The following is a 24,748-nucleotide window of genomic DNA, read 5'->3' on the forward strand; positions in this document are numbered from 1 at the left end:
TGAAACTATGTCCCCTATGTTATGTCTTGAATAAAGAGTCAGACTAGATGCTGCAAGCTCAAAGTAAGGTGTGACCATAGTCCTTTATTACAGATCTCAGAGTGCCTCTCCAGCCTGCGAGGCCTCCTTATATACAGGTGCTCCCAAGGGATTGTGGGCTCCCTTGGGACTCCAGGGGATAAGCCCTCTGGTGGTTAGACAAGGTATTTATAGGTTTACATACATAACACCCTATGTTCTAGATTCCCCCATGAGGGGAAACATCCTCTCTGCATCTACCCTGTCAAGCCCCCTCAGAATCTTATATATTTCAATAAGATCACCTCTCACTCTTCTAAACTCCAATGAGTATAGGCCCAACCTGCTCAACCTTTCTTCATATCACAACCCCTTCATCTCAGGAATCAATCTCGTGAACCTTTTCTGAACTGCCTCCAATGCAAGTATATCCTTTCTGAAATGAGGAGACCAAAACTGTACGCAGTACTCCAGGTGTGGTCTTACCAACACCCTGTACAGTTGGAGCAGGACTTCCCTGCTTTTATACTCCATCCACCTTGCAATAAAGGCCAACATTCTATTTGCCTTTCTGATTAGTTGCTATACCTGCATGCTAACTTTTTGTGTTTCATGTACAAGGACCCCCAGATCTCTCTGTCCTGCAGCATTTTGTAATCTCTCCCCATTTAAATCGTAATTTGCTTTTTTATTTTTCCAACCAAAGTGGATAAGCTCACATTTTCCAACATTATACTCCGTCTGCCAAATTTTTGCCCACTCACTATAGCCCTTTGGAGATTCTTTACGGCCTCTTCACAACTTGTTTTCCCACCTATCTTTGTATTGTCAGCAAATTTGGCTACGTTACACTCGGTCTCTTCATCTAAGTCATCACTTTAAATTATAAATAGTTGAGGTCCTAGCACTGATCCCTGTGGCACCCCACTAGTTACAGTTTGCTAACTGGAAAATGACCCATTTATCCCGAATCTCTGTTTTCTGTTAGTTAGCCAACCCTCTATCCATGTCAACATATTACCCCCAACCCCGTGAGCTCATATTGTGTTGTAATCTTTTATGTGGCACCTTATCGAATGCTTTCTGGAAATCCAAATACATGCCATCTACTGGTTCCCCTTTATCCACGCTGTCTGTTACATCCTCAAAGAACTCCAGCAAATTTGTCAAACATGATTTCCCTTTCATAAAACCATGCTTGACTGCATTTTGATTTTCTAAATGTCCTGCTACTACTTCCTTCCTGCACCTACCCCACCCCTACGGTTGAACTCCCACACAGCCACTATCTCCCACCAACCCGATCCTTCCGATTTCTCCAACCCCCATGATTACCCCTCCAACCCCTGATCTGTAATCCCCCAGCCTTTCTGATCATTGCCTCCGGCCCCTCGATGTGTCTCGAGACACCCTGCCCGACGTGACTGTACCCGCCTGAGGCCCGCCCACAGATATGTCTCTACCCCACCTCCGCCCCTCGCCGCACTCCCCCCACCATTCTCCCCCACCCCCCTCCGCCGATGTGTCTCTGCCCACCCACCCGCCATGTCTCCGACTCTCCGATCGATCCACGGCCACCAGCCCATGATTTCACCTTCCCTCCTCTCCACTCCCCGTCAGGCCTTCCCATTGACAGCCAGCCAACCTCTCAATTTTGCTGGATGCAGCCAGGAAACGGAAACAAAAAATGTTTATTAGGCCTTGCCATTAAATTTTGCAAATCCCGGGGGGAAATTCGTTCTTTCTTATTTCCCGAAAGCAAAACAGCATCCCCTACTCCCCATTCCCTATCCTCTTACGAGCTAATATCAGGGCCAATATGTCTAGCATACGGGAATTGGCTCGCACATTTCTGAGTGTTCTCTAAACATTTTTCAGAGTTTGCTGGATAAAGGCTAAATCCCAGAGGACTGGGAAATAGCAAATGTGGCTTCCATTTCCAAACAATGGGCTGAAGCGTGACTCCTAAGTATAAGTCCTACATCCATTGTTGGGAAATTGAAAGTTTTATGAGTGATAATATAAGCGAATATCTTGAGGGGCAGAAAACAATCCGAGATGGTCAGCATGGTTTTAGGAATGGGATGTTCTGCTTGACGAGTTAATTAGCATTCTTTTAGCAGATAGCAGACCTAGTAGATAGGAGAGACCATGGATGTTATCGACTTGGATATGATAAAGGCCTTTGATACATAATAGGCAACTACATAAAGTCCAAGGGATGGATGGGAATGTATTAAAATGGATTGGCAAATGGTGGATAGACAACAACAAGTAGTGGAGGATGGGCAAGTATCTGGTCGGTGACCAGTTACCAGTGGAGTGCCAGCGGGTTCAGCGTTGGGGCCACGGTTGTTTGTAAGTTTTCTAAATAATTTTGAGGAAGGAATTGTGTCCAACGTGTTCAAATTTTCAGCCAATATCAAATTACGTGAAGGAAAATTAATATCAATGCGCACAAATTCAAAAATATCTTGCCAAGCTCGATCAGTTGGCAGAGAAATGGCAGATGCAGTTTAATACAGGGAAATGTAAGGTAAGATTTCGCCCAATGCCATTGGTTGATGTAGATTATGGGATAAATGGGAATATATTTGAAGTATTGGACCAGAATAGAGATCCAGATATCAATCCAACAAATTGGCGATCGCCATTGCCTTCAAAGGCTGGCTGGCTGAGTGGCATCAACAAAACTTTAACGGCTGAGGAGAATCTGTCAATGTCGTGGCACAAATGATCCAGCAAATTATGTAGGATGACAAATCTCGGTCGCGCTATTATTTACTGGATTCTTGAGGTTGACGTAATAGCGCACTCCATGAATGTATCATTACTAGTGCAAGTCCCCAACAATTTCAGCCCCTTATTTATAATGTAGGAGTAAAAACTGTAACAAACAATCTGCCGTAAATGAGACTGAAATTTGACAGCCAGTGAATATAATAAAAAGAGAGCTCCTACCTGCTCCTCAGCACTGTTAATGACAATAAGATTGGCATCCATTGATTTACAGGATTCCTGGGCTTCATTCCAAGTTTTTTTACTTGTTGAAAAGTAATAAAGTTTTTGATTGAACAGGCTCCATTGGTTGGGACACTGGGAACGAGTCTCTGCGAAGTACAGAAATAGGATAGAACAGATCAATGCATAGCAGGAGAGATGTTGCAGGAGAGTGGGCTTTAGATTCCCGAGGTCCCACCTCCTTCTGGGGAGTCGGGACCTGTACAAGTCGACGGGTTGCACCTCAACAATGCTGGGACCAATATCCTCGCAGGGAGATTTGTTATTGCTGCTGCGGAGGGTTTAAACTAGCTTGGCAGAGGGGTGCAAACCTGGGCATAGATTCAGAGGGAGAGAATGCAAGATGGAAATGGAAGGCAGTAAATTAGCATGTGGGTTTGGACGGCAAAGGAAACAAAGGCTAGAAAATAGATAAGAAGTTTGGCAGTGCTTTAAGGAGTCTAGTAAATAAGTCGGATGAGAGCACAGACAGACATGTAGAAGGATGATATTGTAGTTATTACTGAAACATGACTGAAAGAAGGGCAGGAATGGTAGCTCAACATTCCTGGTTACAGGGTTTTCAGATGAGATAGAATCATAGAAATTTACAGCACGGAAGGAGGCCATTTCGGCTAATTGTGTCCATGCCAGCCGACCAAGAGCAATCCAGCCTAATCCCACTTTCCAGTTCTTGGTCCGTAGCTCTGCAGGTTATGCCACTTTAAGTACACATCCAAGTATTTTAAAAAGTGGTGAGGGTTTCTGCCTCTACCACCCTTTCAGGCAGTTAGTTCCAGACCCCCAACACCCTCTGTGTGAAGAAATTTCCCCTCATATTTCCTCTAGACCTCCCTCCAATTACTTTAAATCTATGCCCCCTGGTTGTTGACCCCCTCAGCCAAGGGAAACAGGTCCTTCCTATCCATTCTATCCAGGCCCCTCATAATTTTATACACATCAATCAGATTTCCCCTCAGCCTCCTCTGTTCCAAAGAAAACAGACCCAGCATTTCCAGTCATTCCTCATAGCCAAAATTCTCTAATCCAGGCAACATTCTTGTAAATCTCCTCTGCAGTCTTTCCAGTGTAATCACATCTTTCCTGTAATGTGGAGACCAGAACTGCACGCAGTACTCCAGCTGTGGCCTAACCAGTGTTGTATACAGTTCCAATATGACGTCCTTGCTGTTGTACTCAAGGCCTCAACTAATAAAGGCAAGTATTCCATATGCCATCTTAACCATCTTATCTACCTGGCCTGCTACCTTCAGGGATCTATGGACCTGCACTCCAAGGTTCCTTTGTTCATCTACATTTTTTAGTGTCATACCATTTATTGTGTATTCCCTTGCCTTGTTAGATCTCCCCAAATGCATTAGATCGCACTTATCCGGAATGAATTCCATTTGCCACTGTTCTGCCCACCTGACCAGTACATTGATGTCTTCCTGCAGTCCACAGCTTTCATCTTCATTATCAACCACACACTCTATTTTAGTGTCATCTGAAAACTTCATAATCATACCCCCATCATTCCAGTGCAGGTCATTGATATATATCACAAAAGGCAGGGGACTGTAAGGGATGGTCCCAGGGGTCAGGTTCACCTCTGACCTACTTGAGCGGTTCGAATCGCTCCCACTCCCTTGGGTTCTTGACTCCGGGTTTATTTGGGGGCTGTGATAAAGTGCAAAGGACAACAGGTTTGATGCAAAGAACTTTGATTTTATTACAGACAAGAAAATACAATGTCAAACTTATAATCACTCTAATAAAGAACAATACATTACACATTCAAAGGGGGTTACAGTAAAAATTACACCTCTCACCTCCCAATACCTAATCCTAGCTTGGTTAGACTCCAGGGCAGGCAGGGACTATGCTTACCAATCCTTTCTGGTCAGTTAGCGGTAGTTCGCAATTTCGGGGTTCGTTGAATTCTGTAGGTGCTGCTTGCCGTACCCCGAATGTCGGAGAAGACTTCTTACTGCGCAATCTTCAGTTGGGTTGAGTCCGCTGATGCGGTAAGGCACGTTTTGGACTTATGGGGTAATAACCTGGTTTCCTTCGTTAGAAATAGGTTCAAAGTCTCTTTCGGTAATGTTTTCATCTATTGGTCGTCAGGACTTAGATTGTAGAGTGGAAACTTTCAATATTTCGGTTTCTTTCTGTTGGAGTTTTGTTTCGATTTTGGTCAATCACTGTGGTTTTTCGGTGGTACCAAGTTGGCTCTGGTCGGTTGCTGTCGCGATGGTGATGTTCTTCCTTCCTTTTGGACTTCAGGACTTCAAGGCTGGAGAAGTTAGTTTTCTCTCCTTTCTTGATGACATAGGCACAGTATGGCACATGCGTAGTATGGCACCTGGCGTAGTATGGCATACCCTTTGTAAAACAGGGGGTCAGTTATACGGTTTGACTTGTCCTAATCTTTGCACCAAATCAGTCTCAAATTCTTTGTTTAAATTTGGCAGGCTTGACATTTCTTTGTAATATTTTGGAGGGCTCATTAAAAGTTAATATGTCTTGGGTGGGTGGTTCTTCTAATTCTGTTTCCTGATGGAAATATTAGCTTGGTAATGTCCTTTTGTGCTTGGTTTTTGCATACAGGCTGAAGTGGGCCCTTTGTTCTTATTCATGTTGAAGATGGCTTTTCTCAGTTTAGTTTGATGGCTGGCCATCTCTGAGTTATTGTTGAAATGTTCATGCCTCTTGTGGAGAAGGGTTTTCGAATATCCATTTCTCCATACAATTTACCTTAGTCCCAACACCCAGACAGTTCCAATAATCAAGCTGGCTCCTTCAGATCCTTAGGCCCGCCCACAGACATGAATTTGTCTTGTAAAAGTTCAAAATTCGATTGAAGTTCGTAGTTTCTTCCATAAGCACTTTAGGATTTCAAACTTTCCGGTAGATAGTCCCAAATTAAATTTCCTTTCCAATGAGTCTAAACACTGGTGGGTTCCCGTGAATTTTGACCTTTCAGGACCCAGCACTGAGCCCTGCGGAACCCCACTGGATACAGCCTTCCAGTTACAAAAACACCCATCAACCATTACCCTCTGCTTCCTGCCTCTGGCCAATTTTGGATCCAACTTGCCACTTTTCCCTGGATCTCATGTGCTATTACTTTGGTGACCAGTCTGCCATGTGGGACCTTATCAAAAGCTTTGCTAAAATCCATATACACTACATCATACACACTGCCCTCATTGTCCCTCCTGGTTACCTCCTCGAAAAATTCAATCAAGTTAGTCAGACATCACCTTTCCTTAACAAACCCATGCTGACTGCTCTTAATTAATCCGTGTCTTTCCAAATGAAGGTTTATCCTATCCCTCAGGAATTTTTCCAATAATTTTCCGACCACCAAGGGGTATAAAAAGAAGGTGGGGGTCGCAATATTGGCTAAAGAAACAATTACAACTGTGAGGAGGGAGGGATGATATGTTAGAAGGATCCTCAAATGAGGCCATATGGGTTGAAATGAAGAATAAAAAAGGGACAATCACACTCCTGTGAGTATACTATAAACCCCCAAATAGTCAGAGGGAGTTAGAAGAGCAAGTATGTAGGCTAGTTTCTGAGAAGTGCAAAAGCAATAGGGGATTTCAAACATTCGGGCTGCAATAGCAGCAAAGGTAGAGACAGAATTCTTAAAATGCATTCAGGAAAACATTTTTAGCCAATACTTAGCAATCCCAAAAGAGATTGGGTGGTTCTGGACTTGGTTCCAGGGAATGAAGGTGGGGTGTTGGAAGGGGTATCAGTGGGAAAGCATTTTAGTGGTCATGATCATAATTCAGTTAGATTTAGTGCAGTTATGGAAAAGGACAAAGGTAGACCAGCAGCAAAAGTTTTCAATTGGGGAAAGGCCAATCTTACGAAGCTGAGATGTGATTTAGCCAAAGTGGATTGGAAACAGCTACTTGAAGGTAAATCAGTGTCAGAGCAGTGGGAGGCATTCAAGGAGAGAGAGTGCGAGTTCAGAGCAAATATGTTCCCACAAAGAAAAAGGGTGGGGCTCCCGTATCTACAGCCTCCTGGATGTCAAGGGACACAAGGTGAAAAAGAGAAGCTTAGCATTTATTAAGGATTGGTTATCAGACAGAGAACTAAGAGTAGGAATAAACAGGTTATTTTCGGGTTGGCAGGGGTACCGTGAGGATCAGAGCTTGAACATAAGAAATAGGAGCAGGAATAGGTCATTTGGCCCCTCGAGCCTGCTCCACCATTCAATAAGATCATGAACAAATGCATGAATTGCAACAGTTATACATTCCTTTCTGGTGTAAAAACACAAAAGGAAAAGTGGCCCAACCATGGCTAACAAAAGAAATTAAGGATAGTATTAGATCCAAAGAGGCATTTTACAAAGTTGCCAGAAAAAGTAGCAAGCCTGAGGATTGGGAGCAGTTTAGAATTCAGCAAAAAAGGAACAAGAGATTGTATAAGAGGGGAAAAATAGAGTATGAGAGTGAACTTGCAAGGACCATAAAAACTGACTGCAAATGTTTCTACAAGTATGTAAAAAGAAAAAGATTAGTGAAGACAAATGTAGGTTCTTTACAGACAGAAACGAGAGAATTTGTAATGGGGAACAAGGAAATGGCAGAACAATTAAATAAATACTTCGGTTCTATCTTCACGGAAGAGGACACAAAACGCGTCCCAGAAATGTTCGGGGACCAAGAGTCCAGTGAGCAAGAGGAATTAAGGGAAATGATAATTAGTAAGAAAATAGTGCTGGAGAAACTAATGGCAGATAAATCCCCAGAGCCTGATGATCTGCATCCCAGAGTATTAAAAGAGGTAGCCAAAGAAATAGTAGATGCATTGGTTGTCATCTTCCAAAATGCTATAGATTATGGAACAGTTCCTGCAGATTGGAGGATGGCAAATGTAACCCCACTATTTAAGAAAGAAGGGAGAGAGAAAACAGGGAACTACAGATCGGTTAGCCTGACATCAGTAGTGGGGAAAATGCTGGAGTCTATTATAAAGGATGTGATAACGGAACACTTAGATAATATCAACGCGATTAAACAAAGTCAACATGGATTTATGAAAGGAAAATCATGTTTGACAAACTAACTGGTTTTTTGAGGAAGTAACTGATAGAATAGATAAGGGAGAACCAGTGGATGTAGTGTATCTGGAGTTTCAGAAAGCCTTTGATAAAGTCCCACATAAGAGGTTAGTGTGCAAAATTAAAGCACATAGGATTGGGGGTAATGTATTGGCATGGATTGAAAATTGGTTAACTGACAGGAAACAGAGAGTAGGAATAAACGGGTTTTTTTCAGGGTAGCGGGCAGTGACTAGTGAGGTACCACAGGGATCAGTGCTTGGGCCCCAGCTATTCACAATATATATAAATGATTTGGATGAAGGAACCAAATGTAATATTTCTAAGTTTGCTGACAACACCAAACTAGGTGGGATTGTGAGTTGTGAGGAGGATGTAAAGACGCTACAAGGCGATTTAGATAGGTTGAGTGAGTGGGCAAACACATGGCAGATGCAGTATAACGTGGATAAATGTCCACTTTGGTCGGAAAAACATAAGGACAAAGTATTATTTAAATGGTGATGGCTTGGGAAGTGTCGATGTACAGAGGGACCTGGGTGTCCTTGCACACCAGTCATTGAAAGCAAACATGCAGGTGCAGCAAGCAGTTAGGAAGGCAAATGGTATGTTGGCCTTCATTGCAAGAGGATTTGAGTATAGGAGCAAGGATGTTTCACAACAGTTAGACAGGGCCTTGGTAAGGCCATACCTGTAGTATTGTGTGCAGTTTTAGTCTCCGTCATATATGTATACTCTGTACATACTATGCTGGTACCACTAGAGGGTGCAACTGTGGGAGGCCCAGGCAGCAGCTGTAAAAAAGGCTAGTCACCATATTGCTGCCTCACTCTGGGTTACATTAAAGAGACTATGGTCACAGCAGTTCAAGCACAGCACTAGGCCTCGTGGAGACATTCTACAGATAAGTAGAGACACATTAGTCTCCTTACCTAAGAAGGGATATACTTGCCATAGAGGGAGTGCAGCGAAGGTTCACCAGACTGATTCCTGGGGTGGCAGGACTGTCGTTTGAGGAGAGATTGGGTCGACTAAGCCTGTATTCACTGAAGTTTAGAAGAATGAGAGGGGATCTCATTGAGACGTATAAAATTCTGACTGGGTTGGACAGACTGGATGCGGGGAGGATGTTTCCCCTGGCTGGGAAGTCTAGAACAAGGGGTCACAGTCTCAGGATACCGGGTAGGAAATTTAGGACCGAGATGAGGTGAAACTTTTTCACTCAGAGGGTGGTGAACCTGTGGAATTCTCTACCACAGAAAGCTGTGGAAGCCAAGTCACTGAATATATTTGAGAGGGAGACAGATAGATTTCTAGAAACAAAAGGCATCAAGGGGTATGGGGAAAAAGCGGGAATATGGTGTTGAGATAGAGGATTAGCCATGATCGTATTGAATGGCGGTGCAGGCTCGAAGGGCCGAATGGCCTACTACTGCTCCTATTTTCTATGTCTATGACTGATCTGATCCTTGCCTTTCCCGTCTGCTCCCCATAACCCTTGACTCCCTTATCTTTCAAAAATCTGTCTATCTCCACCTTAAATATATTCAATGACCCAGCCTCCACAGCTCTCTGAGATAGAGAATGCCAGTGATTCACGCACCTCTGAGAGAAGAAATTCCTCCTCATTTCCGTTTTAAATGGGCGACCAATTATTCTGAAACTATACCCCCTAGTTCGATATTCCCCCATGAGAGGAAACATCCTCTCTGCATCGACCCTGCCAAGCCCCCTCAAAATCTTATACATTTCAATAAGATCATTTCTAAGTCTTCTAAATTCCAATGGGTATAGGCCCAACCTGCTCAACCTTTCTTCATATCACAACCCCTTCATCTCAGGAATCAACCTCGTGAACATAGAAACATAGAAAATAGGCAGGAGTAGGCCCTTCGAGCCTGCACCACCATTCAATGGCCCCAAGTTTCCACATGATTTGCGCCTGATTTTTAGGAGCAACTGGTGGAGAACGGACTATCTTAGAAATCGCAATTCTCCACATTTTTTTTTCTGCAGTTCCAGTCAGTTAGAATAGTTTCACTTTGGAACAGAATTTTTTCTTCAAAAGGGGGCGTGTCCGGCCACTGATGCCTGATTTCAAAGATTCCACAGTGAAAACGTACTCCAAACTAACTTAGAATGGAGCAAGTGAAGATTTTTGCAGAACTGAAAAAACCTTGTCTACACATTAGAAAATCAGGCGCAGGTTACAAATTAGGCGTCCGGAACGAGGCGGGGGGTGGAGGGGGGGGAAGGGAAGTCATTAAATTCTACAATAAATCCTTATTTATACTTATACAAATATTATACAAATAAATCCAACCTGAATAAAAATTTATAAGCAAAGAAAAGATTAAATAAACCATCTTCCTACCTGTGTGAAAGTGCTTCAGCCAGGGAGAATTCTGCAGGAAGCCTCACAAGTTGAGGCAGCCGTTCCCGACGGCGGGCGGGCGGTGGGGGGGGGGAGGAATTGAGTGAGGGCCCGACTGACCGACTGACCGCAGCGGGGGGGTGAGGCAGTCGTTCCTGATGGTGGGCGGACAGGCGGAGGGCGGGGGAGGGAGGGAGGGAGGGAGGGCCCGACTGACCGACCGACCACAGCGGGGAGGAGGCAGCCGTTCCCGACGGCGGGCGGGGGGGGGGGAGGGAGGGAGGGAGTGAGGGCCTGGCCGACCGACCATAGCGGGGAGGAGGCAGCCGTTCCCGACGGCAGGCGGGGGGGGGGGGAGGGAGGGAGGGAGTGAGGGCCTGACCAACCGACCATAGCGGGGGGGGAAGGAGGCAGTGAGAAGGCTGCAGGAAGCCTCACAAGTTGAGCAGCCGTTCCCGACGGCAGTGGGGGAGGCCCTCGGGAAACGGCTGCCTCAACTTTCTGAGGCTTCCTGCAGCCTTCTCACTGCTGCAAGAAGCCTCAGTGCTGATCATGGAAGGGCAATGTGCTTTATTAAAAAATGTTCAAAAATTAAACAGCGACAAAGAACTACAAAAATGGCCGAGTGCCAATGTTTCCTTCACACTGCGCGTGCGCGAACGCTCCAATGCGCACGCGCAGGGTTGCCGGCAGGAAAAAAACGAATTTAAATGGTACCCGCCCCCTCCCACTGACAAAATCGGTGCGAGTGGTAGGCTCCGCCCCCCTGGGCGCCACGCCAGGCTGCCATGGAGCTGCAGGGCGCTCCAGAATCGCGCGTTTTCTTTCCGGCGCCGTTTTCGGCGCGAAAAACAGGCGCCCAGCTCGGAGGGGCGCCCGTTTTGTAGTGTGTGGAAACTTGGGGCCAGAATGATCATGGCTGATCATGCAACTTCAGTACCCCATTCCTGCTTTCTCTCCATACCCCTTGATCCCTTTAGCCATAAGGGCCACATCTAACTCCTTTTTGAATATATCTAACGAACTGGCCTCAACAACTTTCTGTGGTCGAGAATTCCACAGGTTCACAATTCTCTGGGTGAAGAAGCTTCTCCTCATCTTGGTTCGAAATGGCTTACCCCTTATCCTTAGACTGTGACCCCTGGTTCTGGACTTCCCCAACATCGGGAACATTCTTCCTGTAGTTAACCTATCCAATCTCGTCAGAATTTTATATGTTTCGATGAGATCCCCTCTCATTCTTCTAAATTCCAGTGAATATAAGCCTAACCGATCCAGTCCTTCTTCATGTGTCAGTCCTGCCATCCCGGGAATCAGTCTGGTGAACCTTTGCTGCACTCCCTCAATAGCAAGAATGTTCTTCCTTAGAATAGGAGATCAAAACTGTGCACAATATTCAAGGTGTGGCCTCACCAAGGCCCTGTACAACTGCAGGAAGACCCCCCTGCTCCTATACTCAATTTCTCTCACTATGAAGGTCAACATGCCATTTGCCTTCTTTACCGCCTGCTGTACCTGCATGTCAACTTTCAATGACTGATGTACCGTGACACCCAGGTCTCGTTGCACCTCCCCTTTTCCTAATCTATCACCATTCAGATAATATTCTGCCTTCCTGTTTTTGCTACCAAAGTGGATAACCTCACATGAATCTACATTATACTGCATCTGCCATGCATTTGCCCACTCACCGACCCTGTCCAAGTCACCCTGCAGCCTCGCAGCATCCTCCTCACAGCTCACACTGCCACCCAGCTTAGTGTCATCTGCAAATCGTGGGCGGTTCCTCGTTGAGGCAAAACTTGGATCATGGCGGTTTTCTCGACGGTGCACACAGATGCACGGAGGCGGTTTGCTCCCCAGCGGTATTTTCAAAATGTCAGTGGAACTCTTTATAAAATAAAGAGGAAACTTTCGCCAGGCGGTTTTTCACCAAAAAAGAGCTGTACCACCGAGAAAACCGCTGAAAATGAAGAGAAACGTCTAGCCCAGAGTATTTTATAAACGGTGAGAGATTGCGAAATGTTGGTATTCAGAGGGACCTGGGTGTCCTTGTACAAGAATCATTGAAAGTTAATATGCAGGTACAGCAGGTACAGCAGACAGGGACAATTAAGAAAACAAATGTTATGATCGCCTTTCTTACAAGAGGATTTGAGTATGAGAGTAAAGGGGGCTGAAATTCAGGGTCCCGATAAGGCCCGTTCCCGCCGGAATGTGGCAGCCAGGAGGCGGAATCAATGGCTGCCGCTTTGGAGTCGAATGGCCGCCACGAGCGATATTTAGCGCGGGAGTTATTGGGGCGGTACCCACTTCCGCCCCGATCACCTGACTCCCGCGGCGGTATGGAGCTTGCGTCCATGATGACGCAATCAGAATGCGCACCACTGCCGCTCCGGCTCCTATATTCAGTAAAAAAGCTGCCTATTTACTGACACTGCCCCCACCAGCTTTTTAAGTCGGTGCACTTTGCCGGGCAGCTCGAGACCACCAGCGGAGGAGAAAGGAGGTGTGTTGGGAACGGGTTTTTGTTGACCAAAATTTTGCAGAGTTCTTTGTCGAGATTTGCAGAAACAGCAGCGGATTTCTGAGAAGTTTTGGAGAGTTTGGAAAAGTTTTTCGTTCTCAGTGATTAGTCGCGGCCTGTGGGCGTCATTCTCTGCTCCACAGAGGCCTCCTCGTGAGAATCGAGCCTGCAGGCTTAATGGGCTCAGTGTTAGCAGGGAGGCACGCAGGAGAAGGCAGCACCGTCAGCAATGTGTCCAGAGGCAGTGGGCAAGGGAGGCAGCAGCCATGGCAACCCAACATGGAGAAGGGCCTGCACATAGTCACAGACCTCAACGTCGAGAGGCTGGCCAGGAGGGAGATGGTGTGAGGAGGAGGATCAGGTATGCTGACTCCCCGCACCAGATAGTGGGCGAGGAGCCTTGGCAGCAGCAGCCTACAGAGGCTCAGGAACATCAGCAGGAAGAGGGAAAAAGCGCTCAGCCAGCTGCCATCGGAGTGGCCCAACACAGACCTGTGGCAAGGAGGACCTACAGTGCAAGGGTGTACCGCCATCAGTTTTCCTTCCTGGAGCACAGTGATGAGCAATGTGTGCGAAGGCTCCGATTTAGGAAGGATACCCTGAGGGAGCTGTGCAATTTACTGCGGCCAGATCTGGAGCCTCACATAAGGCTGAGGACAGCTGAGGCTCAGCAGTGAAACAAAAGTGACCATAGCTCTCAACTTCTACGCTGCTGCTCTTTCCAGTCTGATTTCTGATATATCACAATTCTCCACCCTTCGTTCCATCCGGCAGGTAACCGATGCTCTCTATGAGAGAAGACTGCAATATATCTCCTTCCCGTAGACCAGGGAGAAGCAGGTGGAGCGGCAGGCCGGATTAGTACGGATTGCAGGGTTCCCCCAGATGTAGGGGGCCATCGATTGCACACACGTCGGAATGAGGGCGCCACAAAATCCTCTTGGTGCCTGGCCGCTGGCCTGGTCAAAACCTTCCCTGGTGGCCCAGTGGACCTAACTAAAAACTTTGCAGAGTTCGCAATGACTCCCGCTTTAACTGAAGGGGAGGGGCGTTGTGACGATTTTTTTCTTCAGATTCTCCACCCCATGGATTGGGGCAGAGAAAAACCTTAAAAAATGGTCGGTGTGCCCGTTTGGGTCGGGGCTCAATTTCAGCCCCGCTATGTCTGTCCAGATTGTGTGTTGTGTTTGACTACATTTGAACTACTGTTCTCTTAGTAAAATGCCATATAACTCCGTTGGGTATCTGTGTGTGACCTGTGATCCGAACTTTACACCATGGACACCCAAAGCCCTTCACTCCTCCTGAGTTCCTAATCTCTGCTTTATAACAGGAAGGACGCTTTATTTTCGTTGCAGGCACCAGTGGAGTGAGTGGCAGCATCACTGGATCCTGCAGTAGATCCCCAGCTAAGAAGCAGTCAGGGACCAATCAGTGCCTCCTCCTCTACAGAAGCAGAGACTGCAGCTCTGGCGGCAGTACGAGAGAGAATAGACATCATCCCACAAAGCAGCTTCCAGACCATAGAGTCTGCGATACAGGCTGCTGTCTCAGGGCTTTCAGGATCTGAGAGCTACCATTACACCAGTCATTCCACTGATCAATGGGGTGACAGACCCAGGCCCCTGTGGAATGGGGCAGCTGGAACCCACGTGTCTGATCCTATTGTCTCTCAGGACAGCAGCACATGTCAGGCCTCTAGCCTTCCCCCTCAGAGCACCAGGTCTGGCATGGGAGGGGACCCCAGGCTCCATTCCAGGAACAAGCTCCAGAGATACAACCAGCAGCGACTCCATTCCAGGAACAAGCTCCAGAGATACAGCCAGCAGTGACTCCATTCCAGGAACAAGCTCCAGAGATACAGCCAGCAGAGGCTCCATTCCAGGAACAAGCTCCAGAGATACAGCCAGCAGAGGCTCCATTCCAGGAACAAGCTCCAGAGATACAGCCAGCAGAGGCTCCATTCCAGGAACAAGCCGCCACAACAGGAGGGTCACTTTAGTCCCATGATCCTTCAGTAGAGCAGGAGCAACCAATTGTCACGTATCTCTCATTACTGTATATAACTGTATCTCACCATGCTATACATGACTGTAACTGGATACGACCTGTAACAATAAGCATACCTTACCACCAGGGGTGCACTTGCAGGAGACACTCCATACCTGTCCCACTGAGGTATATAAAGGGAGGTCTCAGGCAAGTGCAGCACTGGAGAGCTGGAATTAAAGGTGTAGGTCCTGAGTGGCCTTGACTTCAGCATGTGTCTCGTGTAAGTCAGTACATGAGAGTCAGGACTTTGCAGTGGCGACGAGTTACGGGATCACAAAATCCACAGAATAGCTACCAACAGCTCAGATGAGAAATACAATGCTGGAGACAATTGCGATTACTTTATAAAAAGGCTCCAGCAAAGCTTTGTGACCAAAGACTGGCTGGGCGACGATAAGGCAGACAAGAGAAGAGCCTATCTCTTGACCAGCTGTGGCTCTAAAACATACTCTTTAATTAAAGACCTTCTGGCACCCGAGAAACCAGCAAACAAGTCGTTAGAGGAGTTGAGCACACTGGTGTGAGACCACCTCAAGCCAGCGAGCAGCCTACACATGGCCAGACACAGGTTCTACAACTACAGACGCTATATGGGCCAGAGCATACCCGACTTCATGGCGGAACTTCGGAGGCCGGCTAGTTCATGTGAGTTCCCCAATGAACTAAGGAGAGAAGTACTGAGAGACTTTTTTATTGAAGGAATAGGCCACGCAGGCATATTCCGAAAGATTATAGAGACTAAGAACTTGACTCTAGAAGCAGCAGCACTGGTCACACAGACGTTCTTGGCAGGCGAAGAAGAAACAAGGCTGATCTATACTTCGGGTACGACAACCAACGAGGCATCGGAACAAGGGGCTCACATTGTGAAACAAACCGCTACCCCCACACACAGACAAAGGCAGCAGAGCAGGCCTTCAACAGCAGAGAGTGGCTCCAGAAGGCATCAAAATCAAGGGTCACATGAACGGCGGATCATTCCTCATCAACCCACAATGCGAGCAATCAACAACAGATTGAGAGAAGCTCAAGGGATATCAGCCAGACGCAGCTCATCCTTCGGAAACAATGGAACCGGTCTGTGTTGGAGATGTGGGGGAAGGCACTCAACCAGGGTGTGTCGATTTCAGCATGCCGTTTGCAGAAACTGAAACTACACAGGGCATCTGACTTGCATGTGCAGAAAAACAGCAGCTCGGCTAGTATATGAATCGGAAGGGTCGGAAAGCGGACCAGAAGACGGTTGGAACAGTGCACGGCACGCCGAGGGACAGCGGGTTAACACGATCAATGTCCACTGTTCTTACACCAAGACGCCTCCAATTATGATGAGGGTTCTACTCAACGGGATACCCATCAACATGGAACTGGACACGGGGGCCAGTCAATCCCTCATGAGCATTCAACAATTTGAACAGCTGTGGCCGCACAAAAGCAACAGACCAAAACTCACAAAGATCGACACCAAACCAAGGACCTATACTAAAGAAATCGTCCCAGTCCTTGGCAGCGCCATGCTCTCAGTCACGCACAAAGGGATGGTGAACCGACTTTCCCTGTGGATTGTCCCCAGGGAGCTCCCAGCCCTGTTGGGGAGAAGCTGGCTAGCAGAACTTAATTGGAAATGGGATGTTCACGCCATGTCGTCAGAGGAACGGACCTCCTGCTCAACAGTTCTAAGCCGTTTTGAACATCTCTTTCAGCCAGGTGTGGGCACCTTCAAAGAATGCCAGACCGGTCCATCACAAGGCTAGAGCTGTGCCTTATGTGATGAGGGAAAAGATTGAAAACGAACTGGACCGGATTCTGCGGGAAGGCATAATTTCTCCCGTGAAATTCAGCGACTGGTCAAGCCCCATCGTCCCCGTCATGAAGCCTGATGGATCCGTGTGAATCTGTGGGGATTACAAGTCTACCATAAACAGAGTCTCCCTACAGGACCAATACCCGCTGCCCAGAGCGGAGGACCTACTTGCCACGTTGGCTGGAGGAAAACTTTTCTCGAAACTTGACCTCGCGTATATGACGCAAGAACTGACCGAAGAGTCTAAGTTACTCACCACCATCAACACAAATCGAGGCCTTTTTGTGTACAATCGATGCCCATTCGGCATCAGGTCGGCAGCTACTATATTCCAGCGCAACATGGAGAGTCTGCTCAAGTCCATCCCGGGGACGGTTGTGTTTCAAGATGACATACTCATCATGGGCAGGGACACTGACTCTCATCTCTGCAATCTTGAGGAAGCACTAAGTCGATTGGATCCCGTAGGCCTAAGAGTTAAGAAATCCAAGTGTCTGTTTCTCGCGCCTGCGGATGAATTTTTGGGCAGAAGGATTGCCGCTGATGGAATCCGCCCAACCGAATCCAAAACTGAAGCGATTCGCCTAGCACCCAGGCCCCGGAATGTCTCGGAACTGTACGCCTTTCTTGGGCTACTCAATTACTTTGGGAACTTTATGCAGAACCTGAGCATGCTGCTGGAGCCCCTTCACGTGCTACTCAGAAAGGGGTGCGATTGGTTCTGGGGAGACGCCCAAGAACGTGCCTTCAATAAAGCACGCAACCTTCTATGTTCCAAGAGTGTTTTAGCCTTTTTTGACCCAGGTAAAAAGTTAGTCCTTCCATGTGATGCGTCAGCGTACGGGGTCGGGTGCGTTTTACAGCACATCAATGATGCGAGTAAATTGCAGCCCGTTGCTTATGCCCCAGGTCACTTTCTTGGGCAGAGCGCGGGTACGGTATGGTTGAGAAGGAGGCGCTCGCGTGCGTATACGGTGTCAAAATGATGCACCAATATCTTTTCGGGGCCAAGTTTGCGTTAGAAACCGACCACAAACCCCTCACGTCCCTACTATCCGAGTGCAAGGCAATCAACGGCAACGCCTCGGCGCGCATTCAGCGGTGGGCACTCATGCTGGCGGCTTACGACTACACGATAAGGCACAGACCAGGCACAGACAATTGTGCCGACATGCTTAGCAGGCTACCCCTGGCAACCACAGAAGGGTCCGACGAACAGGACTGTGGGATGGTCATGGCAATCAATGCCTTTGAATCCACAGGTTCGCCCATGGCAGCTCGCCAAATCAGAGCCTGGACGACCAGCGACCCCACGTTATCTCTAGTTAAAAGATGCGTTTTAACTGGTGACTGGGCAGGGGCTCGCGATGCCTGCCCCGAGGAGGTCAAACCCTTCCATAGGCGCATGCATGAACTCTCATTCCAGGCAGACTGCCTGATGTGGGGCAGCCGAGTAGTTATGCCCTTGCGAGGCAGAGAGGCGTTTGTCCGGGAGCTCCACCGCGAGCACCCGGGGCTCGTCCTTTTGAAGGCCATAACCAGATCCCACGTCTGGTGGCCTGGCATTGACGCGGACTTGGAGCTCTGCGTCCGTCGGTGTACCATTTGTGCCCAACTCAGTAATGCCCCCAGGGAGGCTCCCCTGAGCCCCTGGCCCTGGCCTACCAAACCTTGGTCGCGGGTGCATGTAGACTATGCGGGCCCATTCATGGGCAAAATGTTCCTCGTAATCGTTGATGCATTTTCAAAATGGATCGAGTGCACCATTTTAAACTCGAGCACCACCTCCACCACTGTGGAGAGCCTTAGAACCATGTTTTCAACGCACGGAATTCCTGACATATTGGTCAGTGATAATGGTCCGTGCTTCACCGGCACAGAATTTCACGATTTTATAGTTGACCACGGTATAAATCACGTTAAGACGGCACCTTTCAAGCCCGCCTCCAATGGCCAGGCGGAGCGAGCAGTGCAGATCATGAAACAAGGCATGCTTAGAATCCAAGGTCCCACGCTGCAGAGCCGCCTGTCACAACTGCTGCTGGCATACAGATCTCGTCCGCATTCGTTGACTGGGGTTCCCCCCGCGCAACTATTGATGAAACGAACCTTAAAGACCAGGCTCTCGTCAATCCTCCCAGACATGCATGAAATTGTTGAGGCTAAGCTTCAAAAGCTAACTGAGTACATGACCGAAATTCAAGGGGGAGGTGGCATGAGATAGGGGACAAAGTGTTTGTGCTAAACTATGGCCGGGGTCCCAAATGGCTTGCAGGGACAGTAACAGACAAAGAGGGAAACAGGCTACTGGTTGTACAAATGGACAATGGCCAAACCTGCCGGAGGCATGTAGACCAAGTAAAAAGTAGATTCACCGATAACACTGAAGAACCAGAGGCAGACTACAATGTGGAACTCACACCACACCTGGTGGACAGACAGGGGGAACAACCTGAGGAAAGGGCAGTCTCAACAGACAGCCCAGGCGAGATACCAGCAATCACACCAAATGAAACAGACAGCCCAGGCGAGATACCAGCAATCACACCAAACGAAAAACAGGCACCAAGGCAAACAACTGAACCACAACTAAGACGCTCCACGCGAGAGCGCAGACCACCTGAGAGACTGAATCTATAAAGGCAATAAGACCTTGGGGGAGGGTGATGTCATGTATCTCACATTACTGTATATAACTGTATCTTACCATGCACTACATGACTGTAACTGGATATGACCTGTAACAATAAGCATACCTTACCACCAGGGGTGCACTTGCAGGAGACACTCCATACCTGTCCCACTGAGGTATATAATGGGAGGTCTCAGGCAAGTGCATCACTGGAGAGCTGGAATTAAAGGTGCAGGTCCTGAGTGACCTTCAGCATGTGTCTCGTGTAAGTCAGTACATTAGAGTCAGGACTGAACACCAATCACCTCTTCCAATACTGGCCCTCAGCTTACACTCATTTGGTGCTGACATTCACTCGTGTGATGAGTATTGGCATGCTGCTGTAGGGGCAAAGAGGACTATTGTTTTGTCATGTGGTAGATGGGTAGTGGATTGAGGGAATGTTCCTTAATCTGAACGTGTGTGAGAAGGAGGTCAGGCCCTGGTCTCAAAGGTAGACAGTGTTACACAGAAGAGAGGGCTTCAGTGATGAGTTGTGCCCTGATGCTTTTTGCAGCAGTCACTGAGAAGTTCTCTGAGTGCAGGTTATCATGATGCTCTCCTCCATGTAGGTCTGGTTCCAATGAAGCCAGGGCCTCCTTAACAGCAATGTAAAGGCTCACAGTCAGATAAACCACAAGTGTCAGAGGAACAAGTCGGGATAAGGTAGTGTAGTCCCAAGAGCCCCCTACAGAGCTGGACCCTGTCTGTGCCCGCTGTCACCCAAACCCACTGTGCTGAAATGTGTAGCAGTAGCACTACAATACCAGAATGTACAGCCATACCAACACACTCCCTGCATCAGTTTCAGCTCCTCTAGTACCTTCTAAACAAAAAGTACAGCAACTGCACCGATATGTAAATCTATAAAAATCTGGAGTGTGTTAGAGATTAGAATCCACATCTCCTTATCGCTGTTCAGAATCATTTGTTGAATCACACCTGATACAAATGTATTTAGTAACCAGAGCCAGTGATAAGTGGCTGTGCAGTATTTTCAATCCACCTGATCCCAGTGTCACCATTCAGATAGTTTCCAGTATGAATACTCATTTCACAAACTTTAAGCTTTCCATTAGGGCGTGCATGCACATGTGCAAGTGCCCTTGGGTGTGTTTGTATGGGTCACTAAAGTGATGTAGGTTTTATACAGTGCTAACTCCCAAGTACTGTAGCAGTGTTTCATTTAGTAATCCTTGAATTTTACAGAGGTGTGCTGGATTTCCCTGCTCCAATCTTCTGTAACAGCAGCTGCAGTATAGTTGTACAGACTTCCAGGTAGTAACGATACTGCAGTGCTGTCATTAGAATGTCTGCGATGTGCAATGGCGTATGTTTGAACTTTCTGTGCTGTTCCTGCTTGAGCTGAAATAAAACCCGGCACTATGGCACTAGATTTTGGTCGACCAAACGTGGACTGTTTCTGATGCAAGTATGGAGCTTTCAACCATGGAACGGAGTGGTTGAGATATGTTGGCTCATGGCCTTTTTTGGGGTATTGTGCACTGCTACCAATATACCGAGTAAGCCCGGTGATAACACACTTTTTTGTGTCTGTATCTTTTGAATACAATTTCACCACAACTGATCCTTGAGTATTGTAATGAATGGGCGTGTCACGTAGTTCAAAAGAATTCACATACAGGCATCTTCCACCATTTAAAATGACTATCATTTTTAGTGTGGAATCAAGTCATCTTCGACCCTGAGGGACTGCCTATAATGATAACTACATTGTGCCAGATTTTGTTGGAGTGGGGCATCTAGTGGCCTGTCCCACTGGACTTACAACTGCAAGTTTAGATTTTTACATTTTTTTGCCCAATGTTGCTGGAAGTGCGTGCTGATAACAGGGGCAGCAGGGCATCTGGGGCCTTGGTGAGTGCAGGGACCAACAGTGCATCTCCTCAACCAATGAGATTTAAGGATTGAGAAATAAACAGCGGAAGGACTGGGGAGGGGGAATTAGAGTGGGGGAATTCAATGTGAAATCAGGTACAAAAAGAGAAATGGAGAGTGAAAGAAAGTTTGGATTAAGAGAGAGAGAGAAAGGAAAAGTAAGAATTTAAAAAAAATGACATTTTAAAAAATCTCAAAATTCACAGTTTGAAGGAATGAGACTCCGTGCTTGTAATTGTTTACTTTCTGGGGAAGAGAGGTTGTTTGGCAGTCATTACCAATTATCAGAGATTATGTACTGTTAATGACTAGACTTGACTTTCTGCGATGAGTTTAATGGACAATTGATGTGCAAATCCAGCAACTTCATGAAAATCACAGAAGTCAAACGCGAGTTGTTGTTTTCGAAACATTTGTGGCGATTTGCAACTGACAGGGTATCGCTCCCTCGCCACAAATTGCTGGCCGATTTGCGTGTTAATAAATGCGTGCGTCGCTCACACACTGCTCTGTTTTCAGCAAAATCTGGCCCTTTGTGTTTATTGGTCTTGGTGACGCCTTCATTGGTGAAGCATTCACTCGGATAAGGAGCTCTCACAGAACTGCTTTTATTGGGTTTTTTTCTGGTGTAGGAAGTAAGGGTTATTGAAAGATGACTTTGAATTTCAGTGCTTGTCAATATGGTGACTAGATTGAGCCAGACATCAATAGAATAGCATTAGTTTTAGAATAAGTTGCAAATCCCAGAGTAATGATTTTCAATGGCTTGCAGAGTGAGAGAGAAAGTGAAGGAGATCCCATACTGCGTTTCCTCAGGCCCAGGAACCAAGTTTATTCCGATAAATTACTCTGCAATAATATCCTGAATGACCATATTAAGGTAATACCTGAAATATCTTTCCAATATGCTTTAAAATCATGCAAGTGTTTGACCTCTGCCTTTCTATCTTTAAAGTCTGAGATGATCTACATTCTGTCAAGGTGATCTTTAGGGGCTGGAATGAGCGTTGTTTGAACACGTAGCACTGAAAGTTTGCTGGATCTATTTGAGTTTGTATTGAACAATCATTTAACTTTTCAATTGATTGCCTTAATATGGATTCCCATTCAGCGCTGTAAATGGCAGCAACTGTGCTCCAGGCCCTGGGTGACTGTGCAGATGGGGATTTGCTCTTGTACTCTGCTTCTGTCATTCATAGTTAATTCCGTGCGTTTCATGCAGCGTGTCCCCGACAAATGCAGAAGATTTCATTTTCTGTTTCCCCCACAAACATTATTCACAAGTGGAACAAAGGGCACAGCATCATTGTGGGTTGTTGAATGATGCTTGGAATAAATCCAGTTAAATTATATTTGATGCAGGATTTGCTCAGTTGAGCAAGTTAAGAATTAGAATGATTCAATTATTCATGGTGCTTTAATACATCTGATTTTTCTTGAACTGCAAAGACTAAATCTTAGTTTAGATCCACAGATATTGCAATACAGTAAGCTGTATAATTATTTGTAAACCTCGAATGATTGGTTATGGGTCTCGTAGAATTTTGTGAGGCATTATTGATGCATGCTCATTTTCTTTAATGTTGAGTGCACCTATTTATTGTGTTTAGTTCCTGCCCTCCAAGTAGTGTATCTAGTTGTGATTGTGAGCATTGTGAGCGTATCCTCACAATGGTCAGAGGCTCATCATTTCTCCTTTCACTGTCTTTAACTGCAACAGGTTTGCATTGGATGATAAGGTGCGGGGGGGGGTTGAGGGATGTTATAGGCCAGGGACAGCACGGGCCAGCCCACACTGCGATGTGCATGCAGCAGAGCTGGTCTCCAGTGGTCTTGGTTAACTCTTGCCACTGGACCAAGACCTGGCTCTGTCAAGCCCGTGTGGTGGCTGGTGTGCAACGGCCACCACACATTAAAAAAATCCACGCACAGGCATCTTCCACCCTTGAGGATGTAGTTCGGGTCCTTCATTGAGACACCTGTGAACTCATCCTTTTTTGGCATGGAAGCAAGTCATCCTCGTTTTGAGGGACCGCCTGCGATGATGAGAATGAGTAATTTGAGATCAACGGTCTCTCTGATGGATATTAAACTTACTTTCCTTCAGCTGTGAAATTTCAGTCCTGAGTTCAGCGAGTGAGCTTCTTATCTCCTCAGACATTCCTGGAACTGAAAGAGGAACAAGACTTTCGTTCTTGTAGCACTACTGGTTATCGTGATGCTCTTCTCCATGTAGTTCTGGCTCCACTGAGGCCAGGGCCTTCTCACCAGCAATGTCAGGGTCCTGCCCTTTTTCAATGGTGAAGTTGTGATGGGCCCAGCATAAGATCTGGAGCCCCCGTAGAACCCCTCCTGACCTGTCCAGGTAGTGAAAATGTGCCTTTAAAACCCTGTTGATTCTCACGATGACCAATTTAGTAGAGGGACTGCAGCATTGCCTCTTTGATGACGTGCACCCTTCTTATATACATCTCCTCAGTAAGGTTCTCAGATGACCTGTACTGCCTGGATATTCAATGGGGGTGTTGAGAGGGTAATATCTGGTGCTTATTAATTCTCTTTTGTTCCTTAGCTACTTCCTCCTCCATGATAATGGGAGACAAGGTTATGCCCATAGGGAATACCATAACCTCCTCCTCAAAAGTCTCCCTGTGAATAGAGCATGGTTTTTGGGCGGGGGAGCCGGGGGGTGGGTGAAGGGGACAATCTGCCTGTGAGCCGACCCTGTCAGAATCAGTGAGACGCAGGTCCAGATGGACGTGTGTAAACTGAATGGTAAAAGAGAGACCAGTGTAAAACCAAGTATTTCCAAGCTGCAGAAATCACTCGTTAAATTTGCCAAATGGCGGAAATGGCTTCTGCTTGATATTCCCGTAATAAAAATTAACTCTCCCTGTGTGTATAATGGCTGCTGTGTTTATTTCCTAAAGCACAGTGACTGCTTTTAAAAAAATCAATTAATTTGGTGAGGTTCTGTGGACATGAAAGGCTTTGCTCATTCTTTGATAGGCAGCGAGAATGCCTGACTGTGGGAGCTGATTTTTCTGTCGGGTGCAGGAATCTGGTGGAATCATGAATTGGAACAGTTATTGGCAGCACCCAGTCCAATAGACTGTAAACAAATTAATGAAATTAAATAAATCAATTGAACAAGCAGAAGCAAGCCGCAATGTTTAAAGATGTTGACAAGGGTTCAGATAGACATGGTGGAGATCCAACATTAGATTGATTGGCGGCAGTGGGAAAGGAGAAGGAATGTGCAGACTCGGCACAAGGGCGACAACTGGAGTCTGTCAAGCAGCAGAGGCACTGAA

This window comes from Pristiophorus japonicus, unplaced genomic scaffold, assembly GCF_044704955.1.
Source record: "Pristiophorus japonicus isolate sPriJap1 unplaced genomic scaffold, sPriJap1.hap1 HAP1_SCAFFOLD_201, whole genome shotgun sequence".
NCBI classification, from domain to species: domain Eukaryota; kingdom Metazoa; phylum Chordata; class Chondrichthyes; family Pristiophoridae; genus Pristiophorus; species Pristiophorus japonicus.